We start from the raw sequence: 13,087 nt of genomic DNA on the forward strand, positions 1-13,087 counted from the left end.
ATCACCCAGACATCAGTTGCTGTGTACTTGGGGGAATTGGGCCATTGTGAGATATCCATAAGTTAACTTAATGTGCTAAGTCTAATGAACACACTCTCTAAAACTAATCAGACAAAGATGTGAGCAGACCATTTTATGTCCCCCCTGATAGCATGCAGAAAACACATCGGGAGCACACACAGGGGACTTTCCTTCCAAACACGAACAAGCGCCACCACCGCAGTGCCTGTAGGATACAGGAACACCACAGCCAAACTCAGCTCCACATATTCCCTTGATTATTAAACCAAGTTCATTAAGTTCTAATGATGGCCAAAGGACCATTGTGGAAGAGCAGAGAGAGAGAGAGCCAGAGTGAAGGTGCAGGAAAGGCAGAGAAAGACACGTTTTTTCTAAGGAATCTTCCAGAGGTGGCTTTAAAACTGAAGCTGTGGTGAAATTTTTTAATTAACCTTGATGATAGCGGAGGAGTGTAACGGGAGAAGAGAAGTGGAGGAGTTCTGCTCTGCAAAGACAAACAGTACTGCTCAGCTGCCTCCCCCTCTTTCCAACCTTTGTCAGTGAAACCTAAAACAGTCAGTTTTAGATTTCTAATGCAAGCTAATGCACCTATGAGCTCAAGGTAAACACAGAATAGCAAGAGAAGAGTTAAGTCTGAACCTGATATGAAGGTAATGAATGTGTGGGCACCACTGTATGTGCATTTACACACAGAGAAACATCAGGCTGCCCTTTCTGGCTCTGGCTTCCAAATAAAGAAGCTATGCACACAGAAAAACACACACACACACACACACACACACACACACACACACACACACACACACACACACACACACAATGCAACCTATGGGTGAAGAAATTCATATCCTGTAAATATCCAGTGAAGTGGCTTCATATTATTCATCTTGCTGGCATGCCAGCAAGACGCCTTTGGAATAGGCATATATTTTTGAGGCTTAGAAAAAGAGGCACAGTGACAGAATGGTGTGTTTGAAAAGCCAAAAAATACATAATTCCTCTTGGTTGTTTTGTGTTTGCAGTGCATCCCTGCAACTTGTAACCTAGAGCATCAGTGATCTGCATCACAAGGAAAAGACTTATGTGCTGTTTAGGTGATGTGAGATGTACACGCTTCACCAGTGCAGCTGCCAGTATGATTTATGATAGATATTCACTCCCTTGTTGTTCCCTAAGGTGTACTTTGGTGCAAAGTGAGAGTGGTATAAACAAAAAAAGAAACTCTAAAAGTTATAATTGCCCTGAAACAAACACTTTTATATTGGCTCACATCTGTGTGAAACTGAAAAGCAGATTGTTGGCAAATCTATGTCTTGTTTTAAGTTGCACAATACGAAGATGCCAAAAAACAAGAGACATCTGAAGGGAAACACTAATGGTTATATAGCATCTAATAGAACAAGTACTTCAAAGACAGCCTGGAGAAAACACAGATTAACTGATGAAAAAATTAAACCAGGTGGTGATTTTAAAAAAAAGAAAACAAAGAAGAAGAGAAATCACAGGTATATGAGAGCTGAGAGAAGAACAGATGCTGCAGTGCTGGGGCAACCAGAAATGCTCTCAACAGTCAGCAAAACTCCTTGCCAAAATCAAGGAAAGTGAAGCAAAGCATGGCTGCAGCAAATGCAGAGCAACATACAAGCTCCAGATATAGAGCAGAAATGGGAGATAGAGGTAGGAGGGGAGTGAGTTCCTCCCAGTGGGAATTGCTTATGAAGGTGAGACAGAACAAATCAAGCAGCCGTCTAAGCCAGTCTCCACCTGGACTTTTGAATTCAACATCCCCTCTGAGCAGGGAGTCACAGTGGGAGTTCCCACGTGTGACAGCAGCCTTCTCTCTATTAATGCAAAAGCCATAAACGCTTTATATACGACTAAAATGAGAAATCACTTGTCTTTGTTTGTGATACTGTGGACAGCTTGTGTTTTGCAGGATACATAATAAAGACTCACTAAACTATAAAACACTTCATATTTCATTTCGATGCCATTTCGTGTTTATTAATACATCAGAAACAGTGGTGCTCAAAAACAGCTGAGTTATAATAAGAATTGGAGAAAATCTAATAATACAGTTTACCATTACTATACACTACAACATGAACTCCAGATTAATTAAAAAATACTGCAACCAGATTTGTGAGGCCGTATTTAGGAACGCTCTAACAGAGGCAGATTGAATGTGATTAGGTCAGTGGAGGACTGGAATTTGTCTACTCCATCTGAGCACTCAAAGCCATTCATTCAAATGCCTTTTTCTACAACAAAGAACTTTTAACATTGTGTTCACACATTCACACAAGGGTTCAGGATACTTTAACATGCCGACTACAGAAGGATGGGGACCAAGCCATCAACCTTCCAGTTAATAGACAATCTGCTCTAGATCCTGAGCCACACCAGGGGAGGTAAAAAGATGTGTCAACTGACAGCAACATCAGAAAGAAGGAGCAGACTGAAATGATAGAGAAACACCAGGGGCTGACAGAACAACCAGAAAAGACTGGAATAGATGAAGAGTGAAGACCAGTGCTATAAACAGCCCAAACTGGAGAAAGGCACAGCACCTGAGGAAAAAAAGTGCACTCCACAGGAAAAACTAAGACACTGTTTAAAAACGGTTAAATTCTCAGGCCTCTGGTACAAGATCTGATCCTGAAGACACAAATAGAAGCCCCACACATCGATATGTTCGGTGGAGTAAAGGTGAGGCTTTGAAACCCAAAAGCACCGTACCAGCTGTGAAGCACAGTGTTGGTAGCATCATGCTCTGAATCTGTTTTGTACAAAGTGGATGGACCTCCAAATACTTTAGCCTCACCTCAAATCAGCAGGTAGAGGGTTGAAACTTGGATACAATGAAGTGAATCCCAAACACATCAAAACTGATTTTCCAGTTGATAAAGCAGGTTGACATTAGCTTCTGGGGTGCCTTTCCCAGAGCCGTCAAATCAGTTGTGAAAATTTGCAGGCTGCACTCAAAGGCTGAATCAGTGCCAGGAAGCCAACCAAGTAAAATGAACTCAACCAAATTTTTAAGAAGAGTAATCAAATATCCAGAATTACCGCAGAAGCTTGTTGATGCCTGCCAAAAACATCTGGTCGAAATGCAACTTGCTAAGAGTCATTTAACCAAATATTAGTGGGGGTGTATGTATATACTTGAGAGTGCATGTCTACTTTTGACCCTGTGTGTCTTTTAGAAAATCTGAAATAAATTCAAACTTGTGCAACCAATTCTTGTATTTCAAAGCCATTAAAGATGTAGGCTTCCACTCTGAAAAAAGCTCTTCAAAGAAATAATTTAAAGCCCCAAATTACTATAACATTCATTGCCATGATGAGTTGATGTAAACTCTGACCACAACTGTGGTGAGCATGAGTCACGAGTCATGAGTCTGCAGAGTTAAATAAATAAATATTTCATAATTTAATAATTAGGCCTCTTGACCTAAACAGTGGCAATGGAAAAGCAGCAATTGCAATTTATAATGTTTAAAAGACTGTTATTGTGTGTAGCATTGATGATATTGGACAAGAATTTAATTATTTAAATTTCAAATATCTGCCCGATTACTTAAGCCGACTTGGAAATTTGCTGCAGCTTCTTCAGAGATGTGATTAAAGGATCAGCCAACATGCATCTGAAACCATCAAGATGACCACATCAGTGGTTTGAGACCCCACAAGGAAAAGCAATCATCAATTGAAATTTGCCTCTGGCTCTGATGTTAACCTCTAGAGCCTTAACTTTGCCCTTTGTGAAATTGATTGGCTTGGGAATAGATTTATACACTGCGGCCATATTCAGACCAAATATTACCCTTTAGATGTATCCAAAACAAATTATATATCATGTTTAACAATTTCCCTGGGCAGTCTGCCCCACTGATTTCCCAGCTATTTCTCTGCCCCTCCATGCTCCTGTAATCCTCTGTCCCCTGCTCCCATTTTGTTGGCCATTCATCTAAACCCTTGGCTTGCCGGTCACTGGGTCTGTCTCTCATGTGTCCATGATTGTTTTACAAACGGTTTTTGTAGCCTTTTGTAATTCGCTTCCCTTGTGCTCATTATTTTTCACCCATGTCTTAATACTTGCCCTTGGTTTTTGTTATCACCCTACCTTTTCCACCGTTCCTTAGACAGACTGTCTGTGTTGCTTTGTGATTGTTGCTGTTTACAATAAAGACGTATCTTTCTTGTAGGTTTTCAATATAGTTGCATGAATTTACTACTATGTAACATGCTATATTAAAACAGATAGTGCTTACTTTAAGCGAATATCTCCTCTAATACTGATAGGACTTTATTTGAGATAGCTGCTGCACTCAATTTGCATATTCCAGTTTGTACACAATATATTGGCACAGTGAATCTTTAAACAATCATTGCTTGCTCCAGAATGTGCTTTCCAGCAGCAGCAGCAGATTCATTGTAGATTTCATAGTTGTGGGCAAATTAAATAACCGGAGCACTGTTTTTACACCTAATCAAGCACTATGTGATAGTACATAAAATGGATCATCAGCAGTAACTGCTCCATGGCCACTGAATGCATCCCTTTAGGAAGTGAAAGTATAAATTGTATTTATTAGTCTACTATTAAAGAAAGGATACAAACTGGAAGCAAGCTGCACATTTTAAAAGGATCTCTCTGTGATTTTATTCTCTAATTAGGCAGTAGTTTGGGGGTGGGATGGGGGCTTTTTTCAGGCTTTTGATTGAACATCACGACCCAGGAACTTCACCGAGCCTGTAATGTTCCCTTCAGCACATGATACGTTAATGCTACAATCAAACCAAATTAGTTTCAGATTTCAGGGACGAGGGAGCACTAACGTGATCATTTGTTAAACAGAGTTTCACTCCGTTGCAGGAATGTGCTAGAAGTTTGTTTGTTGCTGCAGAGACAGAGAGACTATCCATTTACTGGCACCATCAGCGGCACCTCTCTGTGAAGGCTGGCTGAAATAGCCAAAAGACTTTAATGAAGGCCAGCAGGCTGTTTAAAAGCCTTTTAGCTACTGTTGATCGCCCACCCACCCCTGTTGCATTCTCCGTTGACCTTAGATGTAAGGACATGTCCAGGTGCACGGCACAGTCCACCTTAAATGCCTTGAGGTGACATCTGAACCTGGTGCATCATAACAGCACAAAACCATTAATATCACTTACTGCTCAGAGGCATGCATCACTTAAAGGTCAGAAGCAGAGGTCTTTCTATCATTCATGTGACACATCTGCTTTCTTTGAAGGTCAGATACCCAGAAAAAAAAGTGGAGAGGAGGAGGCTGCATTGTCACACTGGAGGAAATAGAAACATTTATAAAGCAAACAAACTTGATTGTGTTGGAGCAGCACAAAAGGCAAAGAGAGATTTTGATATATATGCAAGGTGGTGATCTGTGCTAACAGCGTCAAAGCCAGACACAATCCCAGACACAATCACTGTTAAGATTGTGATCCAGCTTTATTATTTGACACATTTCTGATGCTGTATTTCACAATAATCACTATCCAGGATCGCCTTGTTGATCCCTCAAGTCAGTAGTGCGAAAACGCAAGTTAATTCAGGTCAACTTGAGAGAAGTTAAACACCTCACACACAGCTCTCTGCCATCTGCAAGCATCCAGCCCAAAGGGACCAGCCAACTGTTCAGATTAATGTGATTTGATGCTTTCCTCCTTGCACGATCCCCGGAGAGTGACCATTAGCAGCGTAACCACTTTTCCTTCAGAGCAGGATAACGGGAAGTGAACGATGGTCATCTTTTTTTCTTGATGCTAATAATTGGAGTGGGTTTAATCAGCATTAAAAGCAGACATAGCCGTATTGTTTAAGAGCCATGCGTATATATTTCTATAACAATTTAATGTCTTCCAGTCGAACCGCAAGACTGAGAAATATGACTGAATCACGACCTTCATCTGCATGAGGGGAGGACCACGGATAATCTGAACAGACAGCGCTGCCACAGCTCTTCATTTATACATCCCATCGCCTGGGAACCTCTCTCCTGACATGTCAGAAACCTCAAAATCTCAAATCCCAGAGGAATCCATGAATGGTTGCACAACATCAGGCATGGACCACGTCAACTCCAGAATTTGGGATATTTTGATGAGTGACGATATGAAGGCACGCATCGCCAGGAGTATCCCACTTTTACCAGCCCAACTGGAATACTTTTTTTGTGACCGCCTGGTTAAATATGTTATTCTTTGGACTTAACAGTGTTGCAATTACTTGCAAGAGCTCCTTACACATACTTTAAAACTGGGGAAGGAAGTGGACAATGAGAGAGGGAAAAACAAAAATAATGAGCAAAAACAAGGTCACAATGCAACCACCATCATTTAGAGGATCACTGGAAGAACTTTGTGGCCTTGTTACTTTTTGGAATGCACTCAGAGCATCATTAAATATATCTAAATATGCATTTTAATATCAGTTATGTAACGAAGGCGCTGCTCTAAGTTAAAAAAAATCAGTAAAAACATGTAATAATCTCACTTAAATATGGACTTTGAACAACATTAAATACATTTAAATATACATTTTAATTCTAATTATAATTCAAAGTTATTACTTTATAAGATTTCTGAATAACAGTAAAAGAAAACTTTTGTGGAAATAGATGGTACTTTTTTGTCATCTCTTCTCATCATTCTGAGACTGGAGTGTTGCTTGGATAGTGGTGCCATCACAAATATGAACACTATTACTTTGTGAGTGTTGAGTGGAATATCATATCAGTCCTTTCTCCTTGGGTAAGAGCATTTATTTTTCCTTTCTTTGATAATTTGGTGCAGAACAATCAATGATTTCATCACTTAACAAAGCAAATTATGCTTTGTCATGAAGATCAAATACACCTGAAAGAAAAAAAGTCTCGTCTGCTTTCTCTGTGATTTCCTGTTTCTCTCACGCTTGCTTGCCAATGCAACTTGGCGAGCAAGCCTGCAGTTACTGGAACATTTGCATGGAACTATGACATTTAGTAGATGTAGTTTTAACATCAGCTGCAGTGTGCATGGGTTTAGTTTTTCCAAATTAGATCTGTGCATATACATACAACACTTCTGCAATATAATATGTCGGATGTAGGAAACATATGACTAAATATTGCGATAATGGAGGTGTTTCTGGTGCATCAGTTGTAGTAACCCAGAAAACCCATGTGTTTCCTCGACAGGTTCACCCTCTCTCCTTCCTCTTCCTTAGTAACCATGGTTACCTTGGGTGTCACATTGTCAACCTATTTTAAGAAACTATCGGCCCCTATATAGAGTACCACACACATACACAAACACACACACACACACACACACCTTGCAGGAGGAAACCACCCTATTTGTCATGCTTTTGGTTATGCACTGTGTAACACTAGCTAATCTCTTTATGGTGCATGCAGTGTAAATACATCACCAGGCCGTGTTAAGTTCATTGTACAAGACACTCATTAAGATAATGCAATTTACTACAGCCATTCCTTTCTCCATCAAGACTGATTGCAGTAACTTTATTTAGTACTTGAGGCTAATCTAAACATATGCACATGCTAGCAGGTATTAGCTCAACTATGTATTTAAACCTAATTTTGCCAGTCAAGTGGGAAAGTGGAACCTGCTTCATTCTCCCCTTTTACTCTAAGAAAATGTGTTTGAGACCATTAACTGATCAGGAAAGTGTTTACTGAGGTCACAGATTGGACCAGCTGAGTGTATTTTTCCACTTCCACTATAATTGAAACCAGAAGAGCAACCCCTCCCCCCCCCTGTCAGTCTTTAGAAAGATTGCAGATTTAAGGCACTTCTGGCACTGGCTAGACTTTTCAGACTGGCAAGTGTCATCTATCTTTCATATCCCAGGTATTGAAATATCTCAACAAGTATAGCGATAGAGTTTCATGAAAATGAAAGCAGACATTCACTGTACTGAAACGACACACTGGCCTCACATCTAATAGGTCAAAGTTTCTACCCAGAGTGACAATAATATCATGAAATCCAGTAAAAAGTTGCTTTTTTTTTAATCCTGGATGAATTTAACAAATGCGTTTGCAGGCTTTCTTGCCTTGGCAACTATTAGTTTTAACATGATTGGATTTGTCACAGACAATTTCTCTGTTAAGACTTCCACTAACTTTAAGTAACTGTCTGAGGTTCAGCTAAATGCATGCACAATGGAGCCGTGGACATACTTTATGATCTGTGCTAATTAACACTGGCATGCTGTAAAATGAGATGGTCAACAAGGGAAGCATTACCTCAGCTAAAATTCAACATGTGAGCCTTATCACTGTGATCATGTTAGATTCTGTGTGTATCATTTAAACTTATTGGGCGTTGTGTCAGGTGATTTCAAGCAAAACGCTATCAAATGGGCATAAACCAGAAGCAGTGATTTCAATTAGAAATACATCACTGATTCAGCACAAAAATCACAAATCTGACTAAGATAACTTTTTATATCCTGCACCTCAGCAGCAAATTGCTTCTATTCAGTTGAAAATGTCCTTGAAAATGAAGGGAGAGTCCCTGGGTTTTCCAGCTATCAGTAAACATCAGTATCCAGCAGCTCCCTGTGTGTGTTATTCGCTTGCAAAGCCAAAATCTACATGAGACTTTCTTCCTGACAGTTTGCAGTGCCACAATGAAACACCATGTGCACCTTTGGCTCAATGTCATGTGAAAAAATAGGTCATTATGAAATGAATGAGAGATTAAAGAGGACCTGATTAAATCTCCATCAAAGCCATCACTCAGCATAATGAGCACTTCAATAAAATATGGATATGCCAATAAAATATGTATACTTCCAGAAGTCCCTAGTGTTTAACTGACTTAACTTTAGTGTCCAGCATCTCTGGAGTCACAAGTTCATTTTCCATTACCCTTAATAAATCTGTAAGTGGGTGCACGGGCCAGACTTCTGGGCATATATTTATTCACAAACGTGGATGTTCAGCTCAGAATTTGGACCAAACGGGAGAAGAAGAAAAAAACAACACCTCCTCTGTGGTTTAGCATGCTCTGATTGCTCCAATTGTGGTTGTGAGGTTCTCATTACATCCTGCAGATCGCCTCCATTCCTCTCTTGATGTCGAGAATAAACAACACAGACACTGGATGTGGCAACTCTGGCCTTGAATGCAGGAAAAAAATGCATTTCAATGAATTATGCACAGCTAGACATCTATTATTCAGCCTAACAAGGAAAAGCAATGTCAATTATGGCGCAGACATGTTGTCACATATCATCCACAGTCATATCAGCTCATGCAGAAGCTTTCGGTAATTGTTCTCCCAATGACATTCCATCTTATGTGAGAAATAATTCTTCACAAACTGTGTCAGGGTTGTGTTGAACGTATTGCCAACATACATTGCATTAGCTTAATTATTGCTGTCCTAATTACAGTATCCTGCATGTGCAATAAGATCATGACCTCACTGAAAAGAAAAATACCAGCTGGATCCCTTTACATTGCTTTTCAGGGCTCTGTTGCTGCAGACAGCTGTTGCGAGGTAGATGACCAAAATGATGTAGTAGAGGAGACCGGTCATTTAATGAGCCTTGGACCAGAGTGCTCCGATGGATGAGCTGTTACAGAAAGCACTTCCTTCATCTTAGATCCTGATGATTAGTCTTCTCCCAGGAGTTACACGCGTGTGCACTCATTCTCTTAAAAGGCTGTCCAAGTCAACGCACATCCTGTGGCGGGGCGCTCAGATGTCACTGACACAGAAAACGATCGCATGGCAGAGCATCGTGGATTTCTGGCAGGGTGTTAAGCCATATTCATCCTGTGGAAACGAGACTCGCGTCTCCTGCGGGTGCATTAGAGGCTTTTGAAAATGAAAGGCTGGCTAGCGCTCACAAACAAGTAGTCCTATCCTGATCTTTTGACACCCACAGGAATCCCTGGGTTATATTGTTTATTTGTCACAACACCAGCCAAAGTGACAGTGCGCGCTGAAAATAGCTTTTTAAATAAGGGCAGCCACAGCAGTCTGCCAGGGCTCAGATAATAAACCCTCCTAAAATTACAGCTCAGAGAAGAACATTAAAGAGGAACATTAGGGAGTGTGTGGCTATTGATCCAAATCAGTGGAGGAGTTTTACGGTGCATGCATAATATAAGCTTCATGAAATGAAATAATTAGTTTTACAGTTTTTGTTCCGGCACAATATGGCTTTCAGCTACATTAGATTGCAGAACGTGATGAAATCTATGACAACCTTTACATCAGCATTTTAGTTTGAGTGTTTGCTGCACACCAAAAGATTTCATATATATGACAGAAGCTGTAATACAAAGTTTATCTGGGAAACTGAATCTACCCAAGCATTAGATTTTCTTAAATAAAATGCAGTCCTGATCAAATGAAAGCACTGTAATAGGGCCGAGGAGATCAGCTAGTTAAAATAAAGTAGAAATGAGTCCTTTTTAAACTTCTTAAACTTCCTTAGTAATATCTATGTATGTGCTATAAGATCTTTTTGCATTTTAATCTGTGCAACTTTGGTTTTGTGTTAAAGATGAGTCACTTAACACCAAATCATCAACTAATGTTCACCTAGATCTATGCAGTTTGTCTGTTTCATAACTTTTCGTTTCTTTCAGATGACAATGCATTAGCTGTCTGTTGAGTCCACTCTTTAAGAGTGCTGAGGGTGGGGGCTTAGCAATTAGATTAAAATGCCAAAACACTCCGAGGAGCTGAGTAAAACTGCATAATCCAGTATTATTTTCTTTTGGGCTCGTCACTGAAAGTAACTCCTTTTGCATTTCACACATTCATTTCATCATTTCATCAATAGACTTCAGTGATGCGCCCTCCAGTAGGTTCTTGCGAGTCAGTGATTTTGAGGTGGGGTTGCAGTGACAGGTGCAAACACCAGGTAACTGACATGATGCAATGAGACAGGGCAATGAGTCACTACCGCCCTCGGCGAGCTCCCTTGCCTTAACCTGCAGTCGCTCCTGAACGATTACCTATTTATAACCCTTCCGCATGAGTCCCACAACCCCTGACAGACGGTGAAGTCTGCTTTCGTCTGAGCTCTCTTTTGCACAGAAGCATATTGAAGTTGTAATGCTAATTCCTGAGCTGTTTAATAAACGCTTTAATGTATGATCTTAAAAAGTGGAAAGCTGTAACATATGCCGGGTGGTCCCATGACAAATGAGGGACAGCAGCTCTGACAGAGGCGGCCATGCATAATTTGTAATTCTCCTTATTAGACTGATGGGATAGAGTAAAAGTGAGTAAAGCCACTTCTCTGCATGTCATACAGCACACTGTCATGCCTGGCTGACTCATCACCTGGAATACCTGCAAACATACTCAGAAGGATTAACAGTGTGTAGTTCATTAGGAGAGATCCAAATAAAAAATCATCTGAGGTATCGGTTCTTGGAAACCCTTAAATCACTGTAAAGAAGCGGTGGCAGTACTTAATAGCATTTTTTTAAGTTTGTGAATCCAAGCAAACACTGAACAAAGCTGTGATTTTTGATTTTCTATTTTGTTGTCTTTTCCTTCACAGCTCGGACTTCTGGCACAGCATGACTGCATTAGAGCGAATCCATCATATTAATGATCCTGAGGCCACTTCATTATTCACAGAGAAGCAGCTCTGCTGTCCAAATAAATTATCATTGGTGTTCCATTAATGGAAGTTTTCAAATCTAGGCACAGTGATGCCATTAATCTGCACAGTGCGTCTCTCTCTAGAGGACAGTTGGCTACTGTACCGGTGCCAGCGATCTGTGAAGATGAGAAACTCCCCACTGTCCTCATTCAGGTTCCGTCTGCTGGATGAAGTCCAATTATGAGTGACGTTAACTGCTGCAACTCCAGACTGGATCTCTCCCAAGTTGCACACTTTGCATTTGTTATGCGCCGCTAAAGGGAACCGTGCTCGCAGGTGAAGGGTAGAGCCACAAAGTGGTGCTTCTGTCTCAAATTGTGGATGACAAACTCCGACCTTTCCCCTCCTGATGGAGCGCTTTCAGCTAATTCGACACATATTGCATTTGTGTGTTAGATAATTGCAAAAGCCAAACGCCTCTGCTGGTCTCTTGGGATTTCCGGCGCATCCATTCCCACTGCGCCGGCACGCAGACGCGGGCCAGCTTCCAGACACACACTGTTAATATTCTGATTGAACATTTGTGGAGGGACCTTGAGAAGTCACATACTCCACAACTTTCTAACGCTTTAATGAAATTGCTTCTCATAATGTTGGCATTCACTGACTATTATGTTTTTCATTATGACAACCTTCCGTGGGAGTCAAGCTCATTTTCATTTTCTCTGGATGTAAGAGGGCAGTAAATCCATTTCCTTTAATGCTCTGCACTGTGTGGATTTATTATCAAACCCAACAAATACTAAAGTAAATTTCCATAATATGGCTCGCTGAAATTAATTTCCCTGATAGGTCACTTTATGGTAAATAAATTGACCTTTTATTTAACAAAAAAAAAAAGGGGGGGGGGGGGGGGGCTTGTGTTGTGGTTGTACACTCTTAACACTATCTGCTTCTTTTAAAGAAAACGCCTCTATCAGAGGACACAACTCTGTTATGTGCTTCCTGGCCAGCTCATTCCACCCTGAGTATGGTGTGAGTATGAGGCAGTATTTACCTGCAGCTTTACTCCCTTCTGTGAGTTCACAAGTCTGAGGCTTGCATTTTGCCTCCGGGGCTGGAAGGAGCTCCAATCTGTGTTCCTGCCAAAACCTTCACCATATGCAGAGCCTCCTCCTGCTCCTGCACCTGAATCTGGCTCTGCAGGAAGTGAAGTCCCGCTGTTTTCCTCGAACTGACTTCTCTGTGCATGATGACTTTCTCACGCAGCACCTAATGTCTACAATAAAGACCGGGAGCAGAAAAATGGGCAGTAAAATAACCACAAATCACACTTGTAATGAAGAGAAGTAGGACTGTTGGTCTGAAACAGTGCAGTAAATACACAAACATGTCTAAATTAAGCAATCTGTCAAGTATTCTAACAGTCAATATGGTTTATTTTTGCCTCTTACTAATCCC

This window comes from Pelmatolapia mariae, linkage group LG16_19 (genome assembly GCF_036321145.2).
Source record: "Pelmatolapia mariae isolate MD_Pm_ZW linkage group LG16_19, Pm_UMD_F_2, whole genome shotgun sequence".
Taxonomy (NCBI): Eukaryota; Metazoa; Chordata; class Actinopteri; order Cichliformes; family Cichlidae; genus Pelmatolapia; species Pelmatolapia mariae.